Source organism: Lepisma saccharinum, chromosome 5 (assembly GCF_977018435.1).
Source record: "Lepisma saccharinum chromosome 5, izLepSacc3.1, whole genome shotgun sequence".
Taxonomy (NCBI): domain Eukaryota; kingdom Metazoa; phylum Arthropoda; class Insecta; order Zygentoma; family Lepismatidae; genus Lepisma; species Lepisma saccharinum.
Window position 1 is genome coordinate 20,852,655 of NC_139233.1, and position 20,376 is coordinate 20,873,030.

Sequence of the window (20,376 nt, forward strand, 5' to 3'; positions counted from 1 at the left end):
TCCTAGATAAGGACTGTCAATTTGATTTGTTGTTGTGTGGCTTGTGACCCTGCTATGTGTATGAAATCTTTCTGTGTGTAGTTTATTTCATCATTTTAGTTTAGTTCTTCGTCTGAGGAAGACCCTGATATAGGGTCGAAACGTTACGTGTTAAGTGTTTTTACCTTAATAAACTGCCTTGGTCAGCAACTTATTGGTTTCTTATTTTGTCATATTTTCCTACCTTTGACGTTCCTTTTTTAGGAATACTGGGTCAAGGGGGTGGGTTATAACCCCCACCACCACCACTCCTTGGGCACGCCACTGGCCACGAAACAATTGCGAATATCTAGACAACAGCGAAAGCAAAGAACATGAAGATTCACGCGAATCCCCTAATGCAGTGGCTGTCAACCTTTTTCAGTCCGGGACCCACCTTGAAGGATATTACACTTTTACACTTCATGGGACCCATAAGCATGGGCGCCGGCAGAATTACTTGTAGCGGTGTGTTCCAAGTTTATAATCATACTTTTGCTAACATCGAGTACTCTAACAAGTTCTATTTTACCCTTGCTTAAACAAATTACACATACTTCATTCTAGGAAAGTAAATATGTAATTTATTCTAGTCTTAACATCTTAACTAAACACACATGATGAAATTGGGAGCTGCCGGTAGAAAGCAATGGTAGAGCCGCAGGCACGTATCCAGAGGGGGAGCTCAGGGGTCTCGAGCCCCCTCCGAAATTTTTCGATTTACACTAGATAAAATGAGGTTTTTGGCTTGTGTGTGTGAAATAAAATTTTGTGATTATAATTTAAGGAGAAATATAATTATCGAGGAAAGGCGGAGAATGTTCTAGAACCCTGAAGGATAACCCTGTTATTGATAATATTGAATGTAAACTTTTCTTGCTCTTTCGGTGTTGTCGCAACGAATTTGAGCATTATTTAAAGATTTGTCAGCCTTTGGCCACTTCTTGTACGCTCACATGCGTAACCTTCAGCCACGTTGTGGGCGCAATCATATTATAGATGGAGTAAAATATCTGCATGTTGTATTGGATGAAGCGGGGACAAGTGAATAAGTTCGCTAATTTGAAAAGTTTAAAAAGTAACTTTATGTGTGTATGGTCTCTAATAAGGTACAAATATTCAGAATAGATATTATTGTATATTTTCTTAATAATAAACTGAGTAAGTAATAACAGTTTCAAGATAATTAGTTGGATGTCTTGCGTAAACGAATTCAATAGCGACACTAAATTGGAAATGCAATATTTACGTCTCTTGTCATTTTCACATTTTTAAACGTAATTAGAAAATAATTGTTTTTCGTCATTCGCCTAAAATTCCTTCCTTGCCTCTGTAATATATTCTGACGCTTGTATTTTAAAATACGAAAAGTCTAGCATAATTCACTTACAGTAGTTTTCTGGGTGAAATAAACTTAAGTTCCCTAGCAACGTCCGTTTCCATGGTGAACAACAAGCATCGCAAACTATCTAAATAATTGTATGTTATTATACCAGTAAACATTTAACTGAAACAACCACAACGTAGATATTTTCGCATTGAGTTCATCATTATGTACGTAATTGTATCTGGGCTGAAACTCCTTATTATGTAGATGTCACCCTTGTTTGAGCCACCTTTTCAAAGCCAGGAGTTGATTCATCTGTGTGTTGTAGATCTGTGAGAAATATAATGTATCTCGACAAGAATTGAAGGAAACAATGTGTGGTGTAAAAAATGCCCGTGGCAACGGTTTTTAAGGACGTGAGGAAAGGGCATTTTCACCCTTAAGGAAGGGTCGATTGAGCGATTTTTGAATTTTCTCGGCCTTTTGGGACGATTTCATGGGTGGTCGTAATCAGGCATTTTTCGCCTCCGGGGCTTCCTTCATGGAGAACATTTATGTCAGTGAGTGGTGGGATTGGGGCTATATATATATTGGACTCGCGTACTGTCTTGTACGCTCGCATGCGTGACCTTCGGCCACGTTGTGATAACAATCATGTTTTAGATGGGGTTCCTCAATGATCTTAATGACTTTGAAAATGTCTGCATGTTGTATTGGATGATGGGGAACATGTGTAGAAGTTCGCTAATTTGAAAAGTTTAGAAAGTAACTTTATGTGTGTATGGGCTCTAATAAGGTACAAATATTCAAACTATTATTGTCTATTTTCTTAATAATGAACTGAGTAAGTAATAACCGTTTCAAGATAAGTAGTTGGATGTCTTGCATAAAGGAATTGAATAGCGACACTAAATTGAAAATGCAATATTTACGTATTTTGTCATTTTCACATTTTTGAACGTAATTGGATAACTGTTTTCCGTCATTCCCCTCAAATTCCTACCTTGCCTCTGTAATAAATTCTGATGCTCGTATTTTGAAATTCGAAAAGTCTAGCATAATTCCCTTACAGTAGTTTTCGGGGTGAAAATAAACTTTTTTAAAGTTCCCTAGCAACGTCCGTTTCCATGGACAACAACAGGCACGGCAAGCTCTAAGGAATTACATGTCATTATACCCCCTAAACATTTAGTTAAAACAAGCACGATGAAGATATTTACGCATTGAGTATAACAATATATACGTAATTATATCTGGGCTGAAACTCCTTATTATGTAGATGTCACCCTTGTTTGAGGCACCTTTTCAAAACCAGGAGTTCATTCATATGTGTGCTAATGATCTGTGAGAAATATAATGCATCTCGACAATTAAGAATTGAAGGAAACAATGTGTGCAAAAGAAATGCCCGTGGCAACGGTTGCTAAGGACGTGAAAAAAGGGCATTTTTACCCTTAAGGAAGGGCCGATTGAGCGATTTTTGAATTTTCTCAGCTTTTTGGGACGATTTCATGGGGGGTCGTAATCGGGCATTTTTCGCCTCCGGGGCTTCCTTCATGGAGAACATTTATGTCAGTGAGTCAGTGGTGGGATTGGGGCTATATATATATTGGACTCGCGTACTGTCTTGTACGCTCGCATGCGTGACCTTCGGCCACGTTGTGATAACAATCATGTTTTAGATGGGGTTCCTCAATGATCTTAATGACTTTGAAAATGTCTGCATGTTGTATTGGATGATGGGGAACATGTGTAGAAGTTCGCTAATTTGAAAAGTTTAGAAAGTAACTTTATGTGTGTATGGGCTCTAATAAGGTACAAATATTCAAACTATTATTGTCTATTTTCTTAATAATGAACTGAGTAAGTAATAACCGTTTCAAGATAAGTAGTTGGATGTCTTGCATAAAGGAATTGAATAGCGACACTAAATTGAAAATGCAATATTTACGTATTTTGTCATTTTCACATTTTTGAACGTAATTGGATAACTGTTTTCCGTCATTCCCCTCAAATTCCTACCTTGCCTCTGTAATAAATTCTGATGCTCGTATTTTGAAATTCGAAAAGTCTAGCATAATTCCCTTACAGTAGTTTTCGGGGTGAAAATAAACTTTTTTAAAGTTCCCTAGCAACGTCCGTTTCCATGGACAACAACAGGCACGGCAAGCTCTAAGGAATTACATGTCATTATACCCCCTAAACATTTAGTTAAAACAAGCACGATGAAGATATTTACGCATTGAGTATAACAATATATACGTAATTATATCTGGGCTGAAACTCCTTATTATGTAGATGTCACCCTTGTTTGAGGCACCTTTTCAAAACCAGGAGTTCATTCATATGTGTGCTAATGATCTGTGAGAAATATAATGCATCTCGACAATTAAGAATTGAAGGAAACAATGTGTGCAAAAGAAATGCCCGTGGCAACGGTTGCTAAGGACGTGAAAAAAGGGCATTTTTACCCTTAAGGAAGGGCCGATTGAGCGATTTTTGAATTTTCTCAGCTTTTTGGGACGATTTCATGGGGGGTCGTAATCGGGCATTTTTCGCCTCCGGGGCTTCCTTCATGGAGAACATTTATGTCAGTGAGTCAGTGGTGGGATTGGGGCTATATATATATTGGATTTGTCAGCATTTCGAAGTTGCACAACAAAGCACTGTTAAAGGTAGCGCCATGAGTCGAGCGATTGCATTACTACAAAAAAAAAAAGGGCGGAACGTTCCAGAATATAATATGGATATAAATACGCGGATTCAATTTCACAGTTGGTCTGTACAACAGAATAATTCAATAAGACTTCACGAGTAAGTGTGACAGTCGATTAGTGACCAGTCAGTGTCCATTGACAGTTTTATAAGATGTAGAGATTCGGGGGGAGGAGGGGGGAAGAGGACTAGTGACACATTTTCCTGGAAAGTGCTGAAGTCTACCACTATTAGTACAAGTTCGGGTCCAAAGCTGAAGACATTGCCGACAGTGTAGTGCTAGTTTCGGGTCATGAGCCGAAGAGATCGAAGGTCTATAAAGTAAACATTTCAGCAGTAATGGGCATTGGAGCATCATTTTTTTTTAAAAAAAGGAAATAAACTGCACAGATCGACTGAAAATATAAGTTTTGAGTGACGATTTATTAGTGACCGGACCAAGTTTCGTGTATGCAGTCCGAGAGTTTCGTGGGTTAAAAAAGGACTTTTAAGTCAACCGTTTTGGAAAAACACTCAAACACTAACTACCACAAAGGGGCAGCCATGAAGGCCGAAAATTTTATGAATGTCGAGAAGAGAAAGCAAGAAGATGTTGCATATGTGGAAATTTTAGCGGAAAAAGCAAGGTCGACCAACTCTGGCATATACCGTGCCATTCTTTGTTCTACCAAGTGAGGTTCTGAAAAACGTCCTGTTACAATACAGTCATTTTGCGCCATCCGATGAATCCACGATTACGTAAACACGGTCATCCTTGGCTTCGCTTGCTCTTTTGCTGTCGCTGTAGAGCAATGGCACGGTATGCCTGGTGGAGTCAGCATTTTCCGCTAAAATTCTTGCATAGCACATCTCTTGCGTATGCCCAACCGTAAGAGGTTGCCTGTTTAATTAACAAGCACAGAAAAAGGAGATAGAATAAAACTAAGGGACATTCCCACCTTTTGAAAATATATTTTTCTTCTGTGGTCAACACGAGCTGCCGTTTCAAGGTGACAATGAGATTGACCCACCAGGTTTCACACCGAAGCTACAAGCTATACGTGTCGCTTGAGGATTTCACAAATCGAACACAGGCTTGTGCAGCCTGTCGTGCCGCTACGGTGTGAAAAGTTTCTGTTGATTGGGTCACTCATTGCAAACGACGTGTGTGTGTGTGCCTTCGGTCTGAATTCTTCCTAAATCTTGAAGATCCAAGTCACAAGGATGGAAAATTAGGATTTTTGTTAAGGTTACGTTTCGAAGGCAGGCGACAACACCATAAAGGATCATATCCAAACCTGGGAGAACACTTACGAATGCATTGTCCATTGCATAACAGCTTCGTGAAACGGACACATATACACATACTGAGATCGTTTCGGCATAAACACAACGTTCGTACATTGCAATAGAGGAGTCTAGTGATAAAAAAATGTCCCCATATCACGTTCTGAGAGAAGAAAGAAAAAGAAACGACGAAAAGAACAGCAGCTTAAACAGTGGCAGATTTAGGAGACAGTTGCTCTCCATTTTTGGCCCCGCACTATGGCTTTTTAATGCTAACCTTTGTCTACCAAGAGAAAGTAAACTTTTCTTGCCACCGTTTTGGAACTGAATCGCCACCATCGACCTTAAACCTTGCGAGGTTCTATCTATACCCCTGTAAAAAAAATGATGTTTAGCCCCCCCTCCCCCCGAAAAGAATTTCTGGATACGTGCCTGGTAGAGCGCGAATAACGTACAACACGAGTTGATTCAAAATTGTTAAAACAATAGGATCGTAGTACTTTTAGGGTAATAGGTTTTTAAGACACAGTAATTAAATTTTCAAGCCCGGCTTCGTGACCCACCAAACGTTCCCTCGAGACCCAGCAGTCGGTCGCGCCCCATAGGTTGAGAAACGATGCCCTAATGCAATGAAATTTTCCACAATTTGGAATATGATAGCGGTTATTCGAAAGATGAAATTTCGAAGACGGCTTCACTGGCGACGGCCAAAGGTTCAACCGACCCTCAAGATAGATTTTCTCAGTACAGGCTAACCAAGCAGCAATCCACTGACTTGTAATATTTTCTAAAATCTATTCTGTGTTGATCTCATGTTGACAAAGTCACAGATAAATTATTTTTATCCAAAGCAATAGCTTCTTTATGATTTATGGCCAATAATGCCAGATCATTAAGTCGCTACTGCCACAAGTAGTTTTTTCTTTATCCTCTTTGAAAATGACCTTTGTGCTGATGTCACTGGCGTACGCAGTGGGGGTCATGGCTGCAGGCCCTCCAGAAATTTTGAGAAAATCAAAATTTTCAATGGAAAGCAGTAAAGAACGAATGAAAAACAAAGTTGTAAATGCAAACTACACTTAAAATGACCAGCGATTACCATTTTTGTTTATAAACAACTTTTAAAACGAAGGTTAAAAATGGTAATTACAAATGTTTACTCTATCTCTCCGCTCAGAATGCAGCTATACTTAATATCCACCATAACAATTCCAGACCCCTCCGAAACAAAATCCTTGCTTACGCTAGTGGCTGATGCTACAGTGTCGGGTAGAGTAAGAAGCAGAATTATGGCACTAATTGTATTGTCGTTTTATAAAGTCACAGATAAGTCACTTTTGAGAGCTGTTTGATAAGATAACAATTCAGCGGGTAATGATAAACCAATATATCTATTTCATAATATTTCTGTAATTGCTCTGCTTTTGCTATCAGTTCGCCTTTTGGATAAAAAGTGAGAACATTTGAACATTATGAAGCAACATAATTTTTTCTGTGAATTTGAGTACTTTTTGTACGCCAAACCAGAATCCCAAACTGAATTTTTAGAAATTACATATATTTGTGTATACTTCTCGAAAAGCTTTGCAAAGTATCACAGAAATTGAATGTTTGTTAGGAGATTTTTTCAAATAAAGTATGAGCCGTTTTAGATTGTTGAATACTGCATAAAACTCGTTAATTCTAAAATAAAAAATAGAAAATGCTCACTATCAGAGAACATGTAGCCTTCTGTGAGCTCACTAAAGGCATTCTTAACTTTGGAAAGTCTCCTTTGTTTAAAGACTGGACGAATATTTCATTTATCAGCAACACTAATGGCTTGTTCTTTTAGCTGGTCATATTGGTTCCTAAGCTCTCCAACCTTTCCTTGGTTAACGATAATTTCGATCAAGCCTTGCCTAGTTCTGTCTCTTTCCGCTGTAGAAGATGAGATGACACATTCAGCTTTGTGAAAATGTTTGATAGAAGCACTGTAAGCACTCCTGGCGGGGGGAGCTGATGGGGCGAAAGCCCTTTACGAAATTCTGAGAAAATAAAAATGTTCTAACGAAAGAAGTAAAGAACTCTGAGGAAACCAAAGTGGTAAATGGAAACCCACTTGAACAACTTCTAAACGAAGATTCAAAATGGTAATTATGAAATGCTTTATTGTGTATTCCGCTCCCCCTACAATGTAGCCTCCTGCGAAAAATACATTCTGCGTTATGCTAGTGAAGCATGTAAGATGATTTTTCCGATAGTCACATTACTGTTGGAACTACAAACGATGTTTTGTTTTCTGAGACCTTGCATTATATCTGCATGCGCGAACCTGGGAGCAGGTACGAATTGATGCCCATCCACTGGCGTACGCAGAGAGGGCTGATGGGGCTACAGCCCCATCCGAAATTTTGAGAACATCAACATTTTCAAATGAAAGCACTGAAGAATTCGGGAAAAACCAGGATGGTAGATTCAAATCTCCCTTCAAATGAGCCATTTCTGAGAGTGGAAAGATCCAAATATACGAAATACCTTATTGCGTATACCGGCCTCCCCCAGAAAACCGCTACGTACGTACAATCCACCTTTACAATTCCAGCCCCTCCCGAAAATAGAATTCTGCGTACGCAAGTGTGCCCATCCAGTTTGATTAATTTTCCTCAGAGTTTCCAGGGAATCGGCACTGAATGATGAAAGAATATCCCAACCAAAGACGCACATAAATCCTGAAGAATGAAGAAAAATGTTGCTACCTAAATGACACTTTTAACTGCGTCATTAATAACAAGCTGCACATTGAATCTAAATTCCATTGAATTTTTTGTGTACCAATTGTATTCATCCTTCATAGCTACGTTCTTCCTGTAAGATGTCAGTAAGGAATGCCTCATGATGTTGTTACCCCCAGGTCTCCACACATATAAACACTGGCCTAGCCCCTTCCCCGCGCACGCAATCAAAGTAACATAGGCCTAATATTCTTCAACAGTCCTGTTTCATTTGCTACCTTGCGAGTCTCTGGTTCGAATCCCGGTCTGAACATTGATACTCTCTGTGAGTGTCCCTTCTTCAATATCATCATATTATCACTTCTCATCCTCATCGTCGTGGTTAGCCAATAGTGGTAGAAAAACCGAAGCTAAATAACAAAAAATAAATAATTGCCACCAGTGCTTTTTTTTCTGGAGAGAAAGGTACCAGCACTCTATTTTTTTATTGGTACTCTCTGTTCATTGTAATAATTACTCAAAATATTGTGCTATATGTTCGTAAATTATCGTGCATCTATGTAGTTACACACACAATAAAATATCATTAGTTTTATTCTCACCTACCAAAAGGTGCCGGCAGCGGTGGCGATTAGGGGTGGGGGCAATTGTCCCCACCACTTCTTGCCACTTTTGCTCCCGCACTATGCTAAATCTTATGTATCAAAGGAAAGTAAATTCTTCTTGCCCCCCAGTTTTGGCATCTTGCCCCCCCCCCCCCCCAGTTTTGGAACCCAATCGCCGTCACTGGGTGCCGATACGGTGTACGGTGTACCGCAAAAAATTAAAAAAAATCAAAAAAATCACTTATTGTGCCACCGTTTCCAATCATAAAACATCAATTTTTTGCCCCAAGGATGAAGCAGACCCTTTCCTCAACTAACAGTTTTCGCTTCAAGCACAGACATTGAAAAACCGCATTAGTAGTAGATTAATCAAAATAACTGGATAAGAAACGTACACTTACAATTACAAGCGAAGCATAGAAGCAACGTCACTTCCGGTTTCCCTTTTCCGCTCCCGGTGCATTGCGTGTTTCCTCCGTTGGAAAATAATACGTCCGTATCGTGACACAAAAGGGGGAGAAACACTATACACCAGGACAAAACGGACCTTGCCTGCCACTTTTTGACACGTCGCTTGGACAGATGAGATCAGCAAAGCAGAGTTTGACGTCACGTGTTTGCTCAACTCATACGACTGAAATGGACCATCTTCCGCCGGGTGGAAACAGTGTCAGGTTCTCACAGGCATGTTAATTTGGAAAGCGCATTGCGAGAACAACCAGGTCCTAAGCCCAATGTGCAAAATGATGAGTAATTGAGCAAGTCGTTTGAGATTACGAACGCGCATGCGTTTCTCGGAATTCGCGCTGGCTGAAGCAGGATAAATGAAAAACTTTTACCTCTCGAAACATTTACACCTTATTCCCTGCCCCTCCTTTCGCAGAAACGCTTTTAAACGGAGGTAGAACTGTGACCACAAAAGTTTATGACAGTATTAACATGGTATTCAATACGTTTACAGCTTTATGCAGCCGTGCCAGTAGCGAGATGACAAAGAACCAAAGAGTAGCCTCCAATCTTTATATTGCTGAATACAAAAAAGGTGATGAAACCAAAACTCGAATATAAAATAGTCCTTCTGATGTAATTACCAGGGAGCTGATTTTTAGGTGCTAAAAACTGGAAAATATTTATTTTTTGTTCTAAAAACTGCGTAAATATGTGGCTAAGAGTAAGGAATACTTACACTCTAAATGTCCGACTGACCCACACATTTTCATGTTCACCCACAGATCTAATGTTTTTGCACAGTTTCTTCGTAACAGCGTGGGAAGTGGTGTTTACGTAATCGTGGATTCATCGGATGGCGCAAAATGACTGTATTGTAACAGGAAGTTTTTCAGAACCTAACTTCGTCACGGTTGGTGCTAGAGCAACAAGAAACATACCATTGAACGCATGAGAAAATTTCCTATTCAAATGAGGTGTCACAAGCTATGGTTTCAAATTAAAATTTTGAAGTTGAATTCAAGATGGCGGCCGTCATCGTCATATGCCCTACAACACCCCCCACCCTACAACACCCCCACCTCTATTACAAACCTACAGTGTTAGTATTGCGGAACAGTATGTTATTCAACTTTTATTCGTGTGTCTCCATACTTTTGGACCACCCTGTACATTGCAGCGTATGGTCGGCACTTCTACCGAGTATGGCCAACTACCTGAAGGTCTGTGGCATGAACGACTTCTCCAATGACTTCTCTTTCAATTCGCTTTCACAAAACATGCTCCCCTTCCAGCTTATCAACTCTCTATCCAATTCAATACTCGGTCCGCTCAGTATTTATCATGATTAGGTAATAGCCAGACGTATTTATCGCTCGTGGAAAGTGTTGTTGCAACCCATTGATTTAACAATGTTATCTCGCGAAGTGTCTGGCACTTGTGCTACAATTTCCAGGGAAAAGAGAAACTTCAGTGTTCGAGATACGGAAGCTAACGGTTTTCTGTCTGAACAATTCTTGATCAGTGACAATTTAAGAAGCAAAAACATTGTCCTTGAATCTTGGACTGTATGAAAACGTTGCTGGTAAACGCTTCTTTTCCCCATCACATCCGGTTTGAAGGTTGACAATTTATGAATGACTCGTGCTCGTAGAAGATATACTTTGCCGCCCCTAATGAGTGCCTACCTAAACGCACGACCATGAAATTAGGCAGCTGGGAATAATTGCGCTGGTGCCACATATGGGAAAAGCAAAGGGAGAACGGTACAAAACGTAGCTGGTTCCCTCGCTGTGTTGCCTAGTTCGAGCGTCAACCCGACCTCTGTCCGGGGCACTTTCGAATCCCATTCGATACAGAGGTGCGATCATGTGAATTGAAAGTTCGTTACAGGCCCGAGAAATGGAATCCCAAATCTACACGTCAGACTGCTATTAATCCTCGAACACACGGGGTTGTGCTCGGACGTGGCAACAGCGCGAACTTCTACCATCCGCCTAATTTCATGGCCAGGCGTTTAGGCTACTTATCCTAGGCTTAAACCTGACACTGCTCCATTGTCTTACGTTACCCATACAAGGGTGGTGGTGAACTATCGATCAATTAGTAATTTGCTTTACAACTAAAACAACTGGTGTAAGCAGGTTTTCTCGGAGGGGGGGGGGGGAGGTTGGATTTGTAAATTTGGACAGTGCATAGCTGCGTTCAGTGGCACAGGTACGTTTTTCATTTTCGGGGGTACAAAATTCAACCTCCACACACAGATATAATGTGGGGTCATGAGAAATTCCATTTTAGAATAGCACACACGGATTTCTTGTTTTTTTAAGTAGAAAGTTAAATACATCCATTTTATTTATTTTTTAAAACTTATGATTATTTCAAAAATATGTTTTAAAACCGATAATTCCGAAACTATCATAGTAGACCTCGAATATGGTCTCATTTCGAATGTGATGGGGAATAGAAGGGATCACCCCTGTCTTGAACCACCAAATGACATATCAACCAGGCATCATTACTTCCATCCCACTTGATATGAAAACTGTACTATTAAATATAACATACTTATAATGTTGCAGTTCAGTTCAATTAAGTTTGCAGCCCCATAGATATACACACAATTTTCGTGATGTAATTTATGGCGGCTGTGTACAGTGTCTCTCAAAAGTTTTAGGACAACGACATTTTAAACTAGGCAACCCAATTTACACAAGGCGTTGGTGGGTTGCGTGTAGAGTTAGGCTTAATTTCAGGGTTGCCACGTCCACAATAGATATTTATAAAATACGCAAAAGAAATACAAGTAATATTGTATAAAATTATTAAAAATATCACTATTATATCGCAAGTGACAAAATTCTTTCTGAAAGAAAAAAATAGGTTTTCTAGTAATTCATCGCTGATGAGTCTACAGAAAGGAAAAGAGGTGAGAGAAAACGAAAGGTGACAAAGGAGAGGAGAAAGAGAAAGCGAAAGGGGAAGAGGAAAAGTAGAGGAGAGAAGAAAGAGAGGATAGACGAGGAGAGGAGATGTAGTGAAGAGAATGGAAAAAGATTCTAGGAGAGATGAGGAAAATGGAGCAAAGAAGAGAGAAGAGGAGATGAGAGAAGAGTGGAGAGTAGAGTAAAGGAGAGAAAAGAGAAGAACGAAAAGAAGAGGAGAAGAGTGCAGTGGAGTCGGAAATCTAAGACAGGAGAGGAGATACGAGGAGTGGAGATGAGTGGGATGGAGATAAGATGCGAGAAACATAGGGAAGGCGATATGAGATAAAAGCAGAGCGAGCAGAAGGAGGGGAGAGCAGAAGGAGAAGAGAAGAACAGAAGGGACTGAAGAGAAGAGGTAGTTGCAGAAAATATCGTCTCAGCGTCAAGAATTATGCATTGGTCAAATTATCGACATGAAACATTCACTAACATTTTGAAATGTATTGGAGAATGTATTAGATCGGTTCGAAATGCCTTTTGGCTTAGTTCAGAGCAAGGTAAAATCTTCCATGTAAGATCTTTGATTTTACCTGCGATTATACCACTAAAAACATCAATGTAATTTTAATATTTATAAGAATTATCCATTTTTTGCCCACTTCTCGGTTCGTTGAAATGGAGATTTGGAATTTAATATTTCCCATCCCCCCATCGTTAATTCCAAACTGAATCATTCCGTTTCGCACGCCGTGGACAATGAACACAATGGGATAGATCTAAAACTTACGAAAATTTTCTGCCACCGGAAGGGTTTGAACCTACGACCATCAGATTGACAGTCCTGAACGGTAAACACTACCCTACAAGCTTTCGCTCCTGAAAGTAAGTAGAAGGAGCTGACCAATGTGAAATGTAGAGGCAACTCTCCTCCTACATGTAATGTGCAAAGAATATTTGCACATTACATGAAAACATGAAAACGAAGGTAGTACGACTCGGCGAAAACATTTAATGGAGAATTGCACATGATGAAAACTTTTCATTCGATATTTGCGGAGGTATCCTTGCATTGAACTCGAGTGGAAAAAGGGGTAAAATTAGTATGTTCTGAATTGCCACTACTGTTGCCCACTTTGGCCTGTCTCGTCTCGTGGAAGTCTCGTGGAAATGCTGTCTCGTCTCGATAATATTCGTTTGTTTTATGACACATGGTCAATCTCGTCTCGTCTCGAATTTTTAAAAGCCTGTCCCGTCTCGTCCAGTGGACAACACTAATTGTCACAAATATAAATAGTTATTTCATTAATATTTGTCAATGTCTTTGAAGCAGTACACAATTATCGTTGAATAATCCTCTTCGATTTAAAAGATAATTTCCAAATTTCTTCATGACGTGTGTTCCAATGACTGTTTCTTTCTGTGGGTATGGGAATTTTGGGCATGAATATTTTCCCCAGTAGTCACTCATTCGTCAGATGTTAGCAACTTGTCGATTAAGTGCCCAAGGTGTAGTATTTTTTTCACAATTAGTAATTTTTTGGTCGCAAGTCGGAATATGTCACGAAAATCTACAAACTGCAATAACTCGAAACCCATTGATTTCCTACCCCCGGTGCATAGGGTCAAATTTGTTGGAAATGTTCTCTAGTATTACCCCTTTCCAGGAATAGGTCGAATTACCAATCACCCTGTATGTATATATATATATGTATATATATATATATATATATATATATATATATATATATATATATATATATATATATATATAAGTAGGTGAAACCGGCGACTCTGGGCCGGCCCTTTGACCTACTTTTTATTTTACGACGTTTTACGCACTAAACTAACCTACAATGAAAGAAAAAATGGACAGAAAAAGCTCTGGCATCACTTTTTAAGCTATTTTTTATGCCAACTCGTTTTTTTGACCTACATTTGAAATGACTTACGACATTTTCCTATAAGGCTACCCCCCTCTTACTGTAAGGCCCCCCTCAGTGTAATCTACTACGACCTGCTAATAGGCTTCTACTCTCAGCGTAATTTGTTTTTTACGATGTTTTACGGATTAAAACTAACCTACAATGAGAGTAGGTGAAACCGGCGATTCTGGAACGGCCTTTTGACCTACTTTTCGCGCGCAGTGTTGCCAGCTCCTCACTCGAAAAAATCACCAAGGTTTTTGTTTTTGGGTCTAACCTAACCTAAAGCAAGGAGGTGGCAACCTTGCTTGAGGTATTTTCTCGCAGTGTTGCCAACTCCTTACTCGAAAAAATCACCAAGTTTTGTTTTTGGGTCTAACTTAACCTAAAGCAAGGAGCTGGCAACCTTGCTTGAGGCTTGCTTTACAGTGCATAAAGCAAGGTTGCCAACCCACTGGTATTTTTGCTATAGCCTTTTACAAGAAAAAAAAATAGAAAGGGAAGAGTTAAACAACCGACAGCTTACCCACAGTCTTTTTTGCTCTAACCTAACCTAAAGCAAGAAGTTGGCAACCTTGCTTGTGCAATCAACCCGGTTGACCGCCCTCAAGTGGAGATCAGCGTTGCCAACTCCTCACTCGAAAAAAAAAACACCAAGATTTTTTTTTGGTTTAACCTAACCTAAAGCAAGGAGCTGGCAACTTTGCTTGAGGCTTGCCTTACAGCGCATAAAGCAATTTTTGCCAACCTGCACACACTGGGCAAGGAGAGCCGGCACTGCTGTAAAAGAGAGAGAGATGGGTGGATGGCAACGCAGTATGTGTGTGCGTGTGTGTGTATAATATGTAGCATTATTAACTAGAGTGTGTTGGCAATTTACTTACAACTAAAAAAAAATAGAGATGCCAACGTTGGTGTAAGATGAAGAGAGAGAGAGAGAGACCCATGGCTGGCAACAGTAATAAGCGAATGCGCCATATCGTAATTTTCCAACTCCGTATATCGTGACCTTTGTAAACCTCTCTCGGGGGAACGATGTGCCACACACACGCGCGCACACACCTGTATTGTGACGCAAGCAAACAAACAAAATAATAATTGTTGTTTTTTTAGGATACCTGGCCCCTATAACCTCGCGAGGGTGCGTGGTGCCCAACACAGTTCTAATGGCCGCGGCTAACAAAGTCATGCCTTTGTAGAGTTTCATGGGTTTTTTTTTCTCAAACTTCTATGAAACTCTACAGAGGACCTCCATGTGTAATGTGTGTGTTTTATGATTGAAGAGAAGAAAAAAATTTGGTTAAGAATGGAATGTGTAAAAACTAAAAACGTTTCCGTAGGGGGTGCAGCATCTGAAAAAAAAATATCCTCAAAATAGTGTACATAATATGATAGAAAAATATAAAAAAAAGTGTGAATGCAAAAATTAGTGTGAATGATTGTTTTTTTTTTAAAAAAAACGATAGAAAAATATAAAAAAGTGTGAATGCAAAAATATAAAAAAAGTGTGAATGCAAAAATTAGTGTGAATGATTTTTTTTTAAAAAAAAATAAAAAGTGGTGCAAGAAATAATACATACTTTTTTTGATGCGGAAGTCTAATGGTGCGAGCAGATTTCTTCCTCGTCATGACATCCCCATTCTCGGGTGTGGATGTTGCAGTCCAGTAGCCTCAATTTGGTGTCGTGGGGATCAAGCGCCACTTTATTAATCATGGATGTACGCAACTGGTCGATGGTGCTTGTGATCCGATGTTCGGTCATGCGTTTGATTTTTTTGTCGAACAAGCACGACTTGTAATCTTCTACGGTTAGTTTGTTTGTGCTCGAACGCCCCACCCCCTTTGCTTTTTTTATTTCGGTCTCATCCTGAACTTTGATGGCATACATTTTCGCTCGAAGACCCGCAAACTCTGTGATGATACGACCGTTGACTTCATCCTTCATCTTCCCGATCGTCATTTTCTGGCTGTCGTCGAAGAGAGGGTGATCTTTCGGATAATTAGAGAAGTCGAAATGCTGGCTCATGTTTTTCAGATCTTCGTATAGATCATCGGTGTGGATGTTGTACACGAAGCTGTCCGTGTCGGTGTACACCACCTCGATCGCCTCTCCATAGCGTGGTTTCATGATGTCGTAGTGAAACTTGTACATGGCCAGCTTCGACAACTCGAGGATCGCGACTCCCGCGGCGATTGGTTTGTCGAATGTTATGTGGTGGAGAGCACGTTCGATCAATACCAACGTGTCGCTCAGTATCGTGAAGTTTTTGTACGTGGGCTGAGCGACGCGCTTGTTTATTTTCTTCGGGTCGGAGACCAAGTTGATATTTCTTTTTTTCCTCGCATCTTCCATGCTCTTGCCGTAGATGCTGTTGTTCATCAATTTGTATAGGTCTTTGTCTGCGGAAGAAGAAGCTGATGCTCGACGTTGAGTGTTGCCGTCGATATAGGGTGCTAGCCACCTGGTCTGTCTAAACTTCAATCCCGAGTGCACGCGCTTCAAAACCAATCCATGCCGGAGGTAGAATTGTAGGAGACGATAATGCACCACGTAATTCTTTTTGCTCTTGAAGGTGAGCATCAGCTTCTTCTCCGGACCCGATTCCATCACAGGTGCCATCGCAAATCCATGGTGTTTTCGATGAAGCGATGCAGGATATTCCAAATCTACTTTCAGGAAACATCCATTTTCATGATCTTCGCTCCATTCCAAACAATCTTGAAGTTCCTGCTCGCTCATCCATTCGTATTCTCCGATGGGCAGAGGCTCGGACATGGCATAACCATACAGATTGTTCATGTCCCAGTATGCCAAGAAGTTTGTCGGTTTTTTTGCATCGAAATCGGCGACATATGGATTGTTGGCCTTGACGTATCGAAGGGGACACTGGACGATTCCACCACGTTTTGCCTCTTCAACAAACAAAAGTTGATTGACGTTCTTGATGAGTTCTATCTTCACCTTCGTGGATTTTAACATTGCCTGCCAAGAATAACCCGGTGTGGTGTAGCTGAAAGCGGGGTCCAAACCATATGCTGCTATTCCTCTCGAGCGATGGAGATGAAAACGATCGCTCAATAGCGTAACATCTAGTTTCAGATACAGATCGTGATAGTCGGCCATGGTTTGACAAGAGAATGTAGACCAGACGAACTGAGCATGATGGTAGTCCTCTTCGGTGCAACAGGTGTCGCTAAGACGACTGTAGAATGCTTCTCTCGGTGGTAACGATGTTTCTGAGAATTTGGAAGCATCCGTCATGTATTCGTAGGGGTAAACACCCTTGCGTCTCAACAGTGCTAAATGTTGGTCGCCGAAACATTTCCTGGTGGCGACCAAATCATCGTCGGTGAGTTGAGACGCGAGTGTCGCCAAACTCGAAGACAGAAAGTTGTAGGAGTCCAAGAAGCGAATTTCTACGCGATTGCCATTTCCAACGTCCACCATCTTGCTGAATGAAATGAATTTCTCGTTGGTGCGAGCTATGACGCTAATGGGTTGAGCGTCGCATCCCATCTCCTTTATGAAGATTTTGGCGTCGTAGCCCTCCAAATTGTGAATGAATACAGGAATAAAATTTGGTTTTTTGATTTGAAGATTACAGTTGTTACACACGGGGGCCACATATTTTCCCGTGTGATGATTGTGGTGGCGAACTTTGATATTTTCGAGGGTGAAGTTACTTTCGCACACACCACACTGAGAGGCATGGTCGTATGCTTCCTTCTCTTCCTGGGTAAGAGACTCCATTGCTTTGTCTTCTCTTAGTAGAGGAGCGAATTGTATGGCCATCTGCTTCAGGGTTTGAATGAATTTTTGTGGAGCATCATTGCCGCGATGTAAAATAACATTGCCTGTGTTGTTGACCATCAATCCAAAAGCGCAGGCTTCGTGATGTAGAATTTCGGTAGTGCTCGATACGCTGGGATTCGGTTTGCATGTGGCGAGTGGAAGTTGGAAACTTTCAAAGTCGGCGCATATCACCACGGGATGCCAGAGTAATGCCTTGTAGTTGGAAAATGTCATGTCTCGAGAAGGCATTTTGATAGCCGCGGCCGGATGTTTACTACACATTTCATGATGATCTCGGAGTTCTTCATCAGCCTTCTTTTTTCCTTGACCGTAGAATATACTCAGGCATCTGTCGCATACTCGAATTTTATGTTGATGTGTGGTAATTTGACTTCTTGTTAATTTTGGAAGATTCTGAATTAGACAGTAATGATAATTATCGCCATCTTCGATCAGGAGTAATCTGATGACACGATTACTTTTAATGTTGCTGTGTCTGAGAACGTAGATGGCGTTGTTTTTGTCTAATCCGAATATGTGTACTGCTATACTTTCGTTTTTATCTATCTTGTACTGTGCCTCAAATTTACTAATGTCTCGTAGATTTACAGGGTAATTAATGCCAGCCATAGGTTTTTCAAATTCTGAGAGATATTCTGGCTTGTTGTAGTGGTATAAACGATGCTTATGATTATTGGCTGGGTGATGATCGGCAATGATGCACCACAAAAAGCATCTGTTATCTTCATTTTGAATGTTGATTATGGCTTTCTTACTGGCTATTTCCGGAGGCAAATTGATGTAGCTGGATGCTCCCATCGGGTTGTATCGTGCCACCTTCAAAGTTAAAGTGTGAGGCGAACCGCAAAGTGTCCAACCCGATCCACGTTTTTGGAAAGTCTCGTGCTTGTTCAACAAAGCGTCAAACATCTGGTTGCAAATGGCATCCACCTCATCGACGTCGGCGACGTGGAGGCTTTTTACACCAGTGTAATGATGGAAAGTTTCTCGCTCTTTTTTCATGTTTTCGTAAATAACGGAAACGATGAGGTGGATTTTCAACGAGCATTGCAACAAAGCTTCGGTGATAGACGACATTAACTTGCTTTTGACCGAATGAAAAAAGTTGTTTAGATCAGATGTTTCTTCAGATTGGAAAGTCTCCTCGGTTAAAATATTTTTAATATTTTCGCCGGCACTCTTCTGCTTTTTTCGTGGCGCTTGATCGTCAACATCGAGCTCTCTCTTACTTGATCCTTCGCCATGCACATTCTTCCGATGTCTTCTCAAGTGAGAAATGGATATATATGTCCCACATTGTACGCATGCACGTTTCGCTTCCTTCTTCTCCATTTTTTTTGCTAAGAAAAAAAAGATGAAGTTACTAAAAATTGCACATTTTTTTGTGGTGTTATTTATATTAGATACGACCTCAATTTTTTTTAAATAACCAACATGAATCTTTTTGGTTTCCGAAAGCAAAGAATGGAGACTGTACACCGCACGACGACAGATCATGAATTTCTACCTTCCGCGTTAACTAAACTCAACGGTCTGTTGATTATTCACCTCAACAGCATTTGGACGAAATTGGATGAGGACGTGGGCAAGATGTTTTATGTTTTTAATAACAATTTACATTTCTATGAAATTCCGATCGACGGGAAACTTCGGATCACCCTGAATCCGGAAAACGCAGGCGAAATCAAAATTTCTACCGCCAAGAACATTTTTCGAATCAAGCACGACAAGATGCTTTCTAACATGGCATACGATGTGTCTGCCGGAGATTACCTGTACGTGGAACTCCTCGGAGATTACGACAAACTGATTCCTCTCTTTGTAGAATTACGAATCGTCTATCCTATTATAAATAACCGTTAACCAAAAATGCCTAACGACATTTTCGGCAACACCAAGCGTGTAGACCATGCAGAAGAGATTCTCATGTTGGACATTCGAGTTAAGAAGTTGAGGACCGATTTGATCGCTTTGCAGGAGACCTTAAACAAAAGTTTAGAGTCGGAAATCGCTACGCTCCAAACGCAATGTCTCGACCCCATTCTGAAAATCGATTCCGAACTGAAGGCGCTCATAAAAAATTATGTCGACGTACCTTCTTACGACAACGTTCAAAATATACAGTTGAGCGTGGATTCGCTTCAAAATGATTTGGCCAAATTACAGCAATTTCAATCGAAAAATGAAGATTTGGAAAAATTGAAACTCGAAATCGAAGAACGAACTTCCGCAATCGAAAAGAATTTCTCCGAACTTCAAACCGTCGTGAACGATATTGATGTAGAACGCTTGCACGTTGTTGTTTCCAAATTACAAGAAGAATTCACCAGCACGTTGGAAGAAATTAAATCCAAGTTGCAGACTTTGGAAGATACCATGACGAACCTACCATCGTCGGACGAACTGCAGGTCATCGGTAAAAGCGTCGCGAACATAAAAATTCAATTGGAGGCGTATCGAGATTTCGAACACATTCAAACCACCATCGCTACGCTTCAGGCGTCTCTGGAATTGATCAACGAAGAAATTAAAAATATTCACGCTGAAGCAAGAGCGTTGACGAGCATTCAAGACACGCTGAGCACGGTTCAGCAGAAGATCGAATATTTAGAAAATTTGA

The 20,376-nt window shown here is 40.4% G+C and overlaps 1 protein-coding gene across 3 annotated transcripts in view; it reads right to left on the minus strand.

Annotated features, from left to right (window-relative positions):
- Positions 1 to 20,376, minus strand: part of LOC145987706 (beta1,4-N-acetylgalactosaminyltransferase A-like) — a 164,773-nt gene that overhangs the window by 28,640 nt on the left and 115,757 nt on the right. The window contains exon 1 of one of the 3 annotated variants that reach the window (XM_083122274.1): positions 9,047 to 9,196. The exons of the other annotated variants lie outside the window; for them this stretch is intronic. The gene's annotated coding sequence lies outside the window, so the exon portion shown is untranslated. Of the gene's footprint in view, positions 1 to 9,046; positions 9,197 to 20,376 lie in introns of those variants that run through there. 3 annotated transcript variants of the gene reach the window in all.